The sequence below is a fragment of the Nyctibius grandis genome, unplaced genomic scaffold, assembly GCF_013368605.1.
Source record: "Nyctibius grandis isolate bNycGra1 unplaced genomic scaffold, bNycGra1.pri S41, whole genome shotgun sequence".
Classification (NCBI taxonomy): domain Eukaryota; kingdom Metazoa; phylum Chordata; class Aves; order Nyctibiiformes; family Nyctibiidae; genus Nyctibius; species Nyctibius grandis.
The window spans coordinates 525851-533318 of record NW_027167475.1 but is presented as its reverse complement, the minus strand read 5'-3'; positions in this window follow the sequence as shown (position 1 = coordinate 533318).

Here is a 7468-nt window from a genome sequence, read left to right as displayed (position 1 = left end):
GCAGGGACAGGGCTCGGTGCAAAGCCCTTAAAAGCCTCAAGACCGTCATGCCCTTCCTTGGGTCCCACTGCGCTCAGCTCTGGAGCCCAGCTTTGTCTCACTGCCACAGTAAAATAACCCCAAATCACCCAAATCATGCCGAGGGAGGGAGCTGCAGGCCAGGCAGGGAACCTCCTCCCCTGGTCTGCCTGCCCCTTGGGCAGCGACAAGACCAGGAAGGGGGTAAAATGGAAAGGGAGGTAACCACCCCCTGTGTCTTTCCTTCAGGAAGAAGCGTCGCTGTCCCACCATGCTGGCATGATCTTTCCGGGTCTGTCTTGCAGAAGGTGTAGGGTGAGGTCCCTGTTGGGGCAGTCCCCCAGTGCCAGGGGTCAGTGGGGGCTGAGCCCCTTCCTTAGGGCAATCCCAGCAATGCCATCAAGGTGGGGGGATATCCCTAGGAGGGGTCCTTGCCACCTTGGGGGTGTGTCCCCAGTGGTGTCACCTCACCATCACCTTGTCCCCAAGGTGCTGGCCTGGTCTGTGGGGTACAACCATCTGGGGCTGGTGGACAACCAGGGATGAGTCTACATGCAAGGGAGGATCCCCTACGTGCAGCTGGGGACCGGGGACCAGCTGGACCGTGTGCAGGTCACACAGGTGATGCGCCACCCCCTGCCTGTCCCTGTCCCCGTCCCCATCACAGGGTCCAGCCAACACCTCCCTGTCACTGCCTGTGATAAACAGCTCATCGTGTGACTGGCGTACTAGGTACAGACGACATAAACCAGCACAGTCAACTTCCCCTATCGCTGAGCATTTTGATTTGCCGTCCAGTGACATGCTTGAGCTGCAAAACGGTTTCTGATTCCTACGAGGCCTTCTTGGATGTTCCTTTGGATATAAAAGGGGTTGTAATTATGCTTCAAGATGTCCCAAGGCCCCTGTATCTTTCCAGAATCAATGCAGTTGGCTTGGTATACAGCGTATACCACAAGACATCTTGGTGGTGGGTGGGAAGTGGAAGAGACGGTGTCTTTCTGCGGATGCCATGGCAGTGGTCTCCCCGTAGGTGCTGGCTTTAAGCTGGACAAGCACGCATTAACCTCTCTGCACTCTGATGTACTCTCATCCTTGTTCAACACCTGTCTGACTCCCAGGCTGATGCGTTGTACTGATTTCATTATGGATGACCCTGCACACCATTGGTAGCGGAACTGAGCAGTGCCACAGAGAGTTAGCTCTTGATAGCCCTGGGAATCCCTGGGAATTGAGGGTGTGGAAAGGAAAACTGACAGCTCTTACACCCCAGGAGGTGTCCTTTTCAATTAAAATAACCAAAATGTCTCAAGATGTTCCAAGCCAGACTAGACAAAAGGACTCAACATGACAATGAACACAATGGCACATTCACAGGAGATGGCGTTAGATGACACAAATTTTGTGTGGTTGGGACCAGGACATACCTTATAAGGCCATACGGCCCCACCCCTCCTTTGTGTGGTTGCAGCCAGGACATACCTTATAAGGTCATGTGGCCCCACCCCTCCATTGTGTGGTCACGGCCAGGACATACCTTATAAGGTCATGTGGCCCCACCCCTCCATTGTGTGGTCATGGCCAGGACATACCTTATAAGGTCATGTGGCCCCACCCCTCCATTGTGTGGTCATGGCCAGGACAGGTGTATAAGGCCACACTCACCCAGCCCTGGCTGATTGCAGATGCTGTCTCCGCTCCCGCACGGTCAAGGGAGGCAGCAGCTGCTGAGAGGCAGTGAGGCGTGACGTTGGTAGCCGTTAGTGGTAGCGTTTGGTTGCCATCCCTGCAGCCATGAGCCGGCATCGTGCACGACAGGGACCTGTGGCAGGCAGCTGCCCCTCAACCTGCTGGGGCCCAGCGAAGAAGGATGAGCACAAGCAGCAGCTGGAGAGGCTGTGGGCTGAGCTGGAGGCTGAGCAACTCCGCTCCCAAGAGCTGTGCTGCTGCTTTGCCACTGAAACTCACAAGCTGATGGAGGCAGCAGAGCGGGACCGGCAGCTCCTGGCTAAACGGCTATGCTCCAAATGGGAGCAGCGGCAGGCACGGGAGCTCCAGCGGCTGCGAGAGCTGAACCAGCAGCAGCGGGCGGTGGAGATCCGCCAGCTGCTACGCTTGAAGGAGGCTGAACTGAGCGAGGTGCAGGGGATGCTGCAGCAGCAGCGCGATGATGCCATGCGTCAGGCACGGCACCTGCAGCGTCAGCTGGCCAAGAAGCTGGTGGGAGGAGCCTGGAGGAGCAGCGAAGCCCATGGTAAGCTCCAGGACATCCTCAGAAAGCTGCGCTGGGATACCAGCGGTGAGCAGGCTGCTCGCATCCTCAGCCTTGAAGACAAACTGCTACGGCAGAGGAGACTCTTCCTAAAGTACATCTTGGAGCGGTCTGAGAGCAAGCAGCCCACTTCCTGCAATGAGGCCAGGGCCAAGGCTACGGCCTGTCATGACCTACGGAACCTCCTGGGCACTGGGGCCATCGGGCCCTGCTCTTTGGAGAGCCTCATGGCATCTTTCTCCTGTGATGGAGAAGAGCAGTGGGAAACCTGCGAGAGCTTAAAAGATGATCACCTCCAGGAGGAAGGGAAAAACATGGAGGTTTTGCTCGAGGCTATGGGGCAAGACTTGGAGCCACACTCCCCACTGCAAGGAAGGACCAGCAGCGGGCAGTCTGTGGCAGAGGTGGGTGTTCAGACTGTAGGGCAGCAAGAGGACTGGCTGCCTGGTAGCAGTCACAGAAGGCTGCTGGAGCAGAATGCCTACCTCCAGAGGGCCCTGAAGGACCTCGAGAAGAAGTACAGTGTCCTTCAAGAGGAGAATTGTCTTCTGAGGAAGGCATGCTCTTCTGAAATGGGGAAGGAGGTGGAGAGGCTCAAGAAGGAGACTGCTGAGATGTGTCTCATTAGCAAGCAGTTGCATGAAACAGCCAGGAAACTGCAGGGGATGATCCATCGCCCAAGCAATACTCGAGTGCCACTGCCTGTCCAAAGCTCCATTGAGGAACTGTGCATGGCAACGTTTCTTCAGCAGAGGACTGGAGAAATGGGAGAGACTGACGGAGCCTGGCTGCCACAGGAGGAGGACGACTTCTCACAGAAAGCAGCTGAGGAGCTTCAGGCCCAAGTGGCTGCAGATGAAGAGGGCTCCCATTATGTGAGCAGTTTGAACGACTGGAAAGAGAAAGATCCAACCGTATCATTTCCACGTCGTGCCAGGAGAACCTGGCAGATCGATACAGATATGATTCGTTTGATGATCCCAAAGGAGGGCTTGGACTAGAGCTTCCTCTAGTTACTGGACAATATGTTTACATCTTTGGAGACCTGGATGAAGACAGCTGGCATGTGGGGGAGCTGACCGATGGCACAAGAGTATTTGTCCCCTCTAATCTTGTGGAAGAAGTTTCAGATGACGGACTACCTGATGACACCATAATCTCTCCAGAGACAAATGACTGGTAGCAGGATACAGATGATGTCTGTCCTGTCTTCTTCTATCTTCTTATTAAATATTTTCTTAATAATCTCTCTGCGTAATCTCACTCTCTGCCCTGTGTGTATGTGAACTGAAAGGATTATGCGTCAGATACTGGGACGCTGGCATGGGTGGACTGGGTGCCAGCTCCTGGAGCCAACCAGGGGGTGTGGGCACCCCTGGCTTGTTGTGCCACCTACTGGAGTGGGTCCCAGTCAGCTATTGGAGTGAGTGGGGGTGTCCCAGTGCAGCTACTGGAGAGAGTGGGGGTCTCAGTGCAGTTACTGGAGCGAGTGGGGGGTCTCAGTGGAGCTACTGGAGTGAGTAGGGGGTCTCAGTGCTGCTGATAGAGCGAGTGGGGGGTCTCAGTTAGGCTGATGGAGCGAGTGGGGTGTCCCAGTGCAGCTACTGGATCGAGTGGGGGTCTCAGCCACCAGGCCCTGCGTGTTTTGGTTAGCATTCAAGGACTGCTTCTTCCGAGCTCAAGATCAGAGCATCCCAACAGGTAGGAAGTCAAGGAAGGGTACCAGGAGACCTGCATGGTTGAACAGGGAACTGCTGGGCAAACTCAAGTGGAAGAAGAGGGTGTACAGATCATGGAAGGAGGGGCTGGCCACTTGGGAGGAATATAAGTCTGTTGTCAGAGGATGTAGGGAGGCAACTAGGAAAGCTAAGGCCTCCTTGGAATTAAACCTTGCAAGAGAGGTCAAGGACAACAGAAAGGGCTTCTTCAAATACATTGCAGGTAAAACCAACACTAGAGGCAATGTAGGCCCACTGATGAATGAGGTGGGGGCCCTGGAGACAGAGGATAAAAAGAAGGCGGACTTACTGAATGCCTTCTTTTCCTCTGTCTATACTGTTGGAGGCTGTCCTGAGGAGCCCCGGACCCCTGAGGCCTCAGAAGAAGTCAGGATAGAGGAGGAATCTGTCTTGGTTGATAAGGACTGGGTCAGGGACCAATTAAGCAACCTGGACGTCCATAAATCCATGGGCCCTGATGGGATGCACCCGCGGGTGCTGAGGGAGCTGGCGGAAGTCATTGCTAGGCCACTCTCCATCATCTTTGGTAAGTCGTGGGCAACGGGAGAGGTGCCTGAGGACTGGAGGAAAGCGAATGTCACTCCAGTCTTCAAAAAGGGCAAGAAGGAGGACCCGGGTAACTATAGACCGGTCAGCCTCACCTCCATCCCTGGAAAGGTGATGGAACAACTTGTTCTTGGTGCTGTCTCTAGGCACATCAAGGATAGGGGGATCATTAGGGGCACTCAACATGGCTTCACCAAGGGGAAGTCATGCTCAACCAACTTGATAGCCTTTTATGAGGATGTTACCCGGTGGATAGATGATGGTAAAGCTGTGGATGTGGTCTATCTCGATTTCAGTAAAGCGTTTGACACGGTCTCCCACAGCATCCTCGCAGCTAAACTGGGGAAGTGTGGTCTGGATGATCGGGTAGTGAGGTGGATTGTGAAGTGGCTGAAGGAAAGAAGCCAGAGAGTGGTGATCAATGGGACAGAGTCCAGTTGGAGGCCTGTGTCTAGCGGAGTCCCTCAAGGGTCGGTACTGGGACCAATTCTATTCAATATATTCATTAATGACTTGGATGAGGGAATAGAGTGCACTGTCAGCAGGTTTGCTGATGACACCAAACTGGGAGGAGTGGCTGACAGACCGGAAGGCTGCGCAGCCATTCAGAGAGACCTGGACAGGCTGGAGAGTTGGGAGGGGAGAATTTTAATGAACTATAACAAGGGCAAGTGTAGAGTCCTGCATCTGGGCAAGAACAACCCCATGTACCAGTACAAGTTGGGGACAGACCTATTGGAGAGCAGCGTAGGGGAAAAGGACCTGGGGGTCCTAGTGGACAACAGGATGACCATGAGCCAGCAATGTGCCCTTGTGGCCAAGAAGGCCAATGGCATCCTGGGGTGTATTAGAAGGGGTGTGGTCAGCAGGTCGAGAGAGGTTCTCCTCCCCCTCTACTCTGCCCTGGTGAGGCCGCATCTGGAGTATTGTGTCCAGTTCTGGGCCCCTCAGTTCAAGAAGGACAGGGAACTGCTAGAGAGAGTCCAGCGCAGAGCCACGAAGATGATTAAGGGAGTGGAACATCTCCCTTATGAGGAGAGGCTGAGGGAGCTGGGTCTCTTTAGCTTAGAGAAGAGGAGACTGAGGGGTGACCTCATTAATGTTTATAAATATGTAAAGGGCAAGTGTCAAGAGGATGGAGCCAGGCTCTTCTCAGTGACATGCATTGACAGGACAAGGGGCAATGGGTGCAAGCTGGAACACAGGAGGTTCCACATAAATATGAGGAAAAACTTCTTTACGGTGAGGGTGACCGAACACTGGAACGGGCTGCCCAGAGAGGTTGTGGAGTCTCCTTCTCTGGAGACATTCAAAACCTGCCTGGACGCATTCCTGTGTGATATGGTCTAAGCAATCCTGCCCCGGCAGGGGGATTGGACTAGATGATCTTTCGAGGTCCCTTCCAATCCCTAACATACTGTGATTCTGTGATTCTGTGATTCTGTGTGTGCGTTCTTGAAGGCCATCTCTCTGCTGGCCCAGGGTCCCGGCTGGCTGAGGAGCAGCTGCGCTCAGGGGTGAGATGACGCGGCTGACAGGCTGGCCTGGGTGAGAGCAGCAGGACGAGGCCTGTGCCCCGACATGGCCCTTTCCACGACGGCCTGTCTTCGCAGGAGAGGGCCTGGACAGAACCCTCTGCCCTTTGCCTTTATTCCTCCCAAGACGCCTCAATAAAATCCCCCAAAAGCCACAAGACAATAACAGGCAGCTCCTCCTGCCCAGGGCCACGGCTGCCAGAAATCCACCGCTCAGGCCCAGCCCCAGCGCCGGGGTCTGCAGTGATGCAGGGGGGCAGCCGGGTACAGGGGGTCTGTGAGGAGAGGCCCGGGTTGCTTGTGCCTGCCCGGCAACAGCCGCGCCATTGGCCATGGCTGAGCCAATCAGCGGAGCCGGAGGTGGCCTGTCAGTCACAGCTGGGCTGGGGCAGGGCTGGAGGGGGCAGAGAGGCCTGAGGAGAAATGGGGGAGAGATGGGGGGGGGCAGCCAGGGTGAGGGGGGAGCAGGGCCAGGGGGGAGCAGGGCCATGGGGGACCAGGGCCGTGGGGGACCAGGGCCAGAGCCAGGGCGAACCCTACAACCAGGACTACGCCCAGGCCCAGGCCCAAGCCATAGGCAGGCCTAGGGTAGCTGCAGGCACAGAGGCAGGTATCTCCCAGCATGGACAGGCCTGGGGGGGACCTGGAGACCTCCCCGCCCACAGAAAACAGTTTGTTGAGAGGAGGCAATGGAAGAAGGTACAGTGTTTGTGGCACCTGGGATTAACTGACACACTCAGTTTTGTGTTTGGACCAGTTCTGTACTTGCACATGGACTAACCCCAGTTCAGAGCAGAAATTGTTGTTACTAATCCTGGGTGCCACAGGCCTGCTCCTGCTCTCTCCTCCCCCGTGTGACCCGAGCACATGACTGCCCTGCCTGCTCCTGCCCTGGTGCTTTGGGAAGTGGGGGGTGAAAAGGAAAGACAGACATGTGTAGTTACAGGATGGCTTGAGGTGTCCTGGGGTTGCTTTGCTAATCACTTCTGTGACGTTTCTTCGCCCGTTACTAGGAGTGTGAATAGAGAGGCAAATGAGGCCATGAACCAATTAAGGGTTTCCTCTTATGATAAAACATGCTTCCATTTCCTCATAGGCAACAGCTTGGAAGACAGAAGCTGAAGCAGCACGTACCACCTGTGAAAATAGGTAACAAGAGATGGTTGTATTCAGTTGATCCTCAATTGCTTCCTGTGTAGGAAAAAAGTAGGTTACTGTAATCTTTTGTGTATAGGCAGGGCCTTGATAAATGTTGCTGTGTGGGCACCGTGTCTGTGAGTGGCAGGTTTTGTGCATATTTGTGACTGATCTTTCTTGTTTCTTTTAATGAGGAAAGTCTTGCTATGTACTCCTGGGGA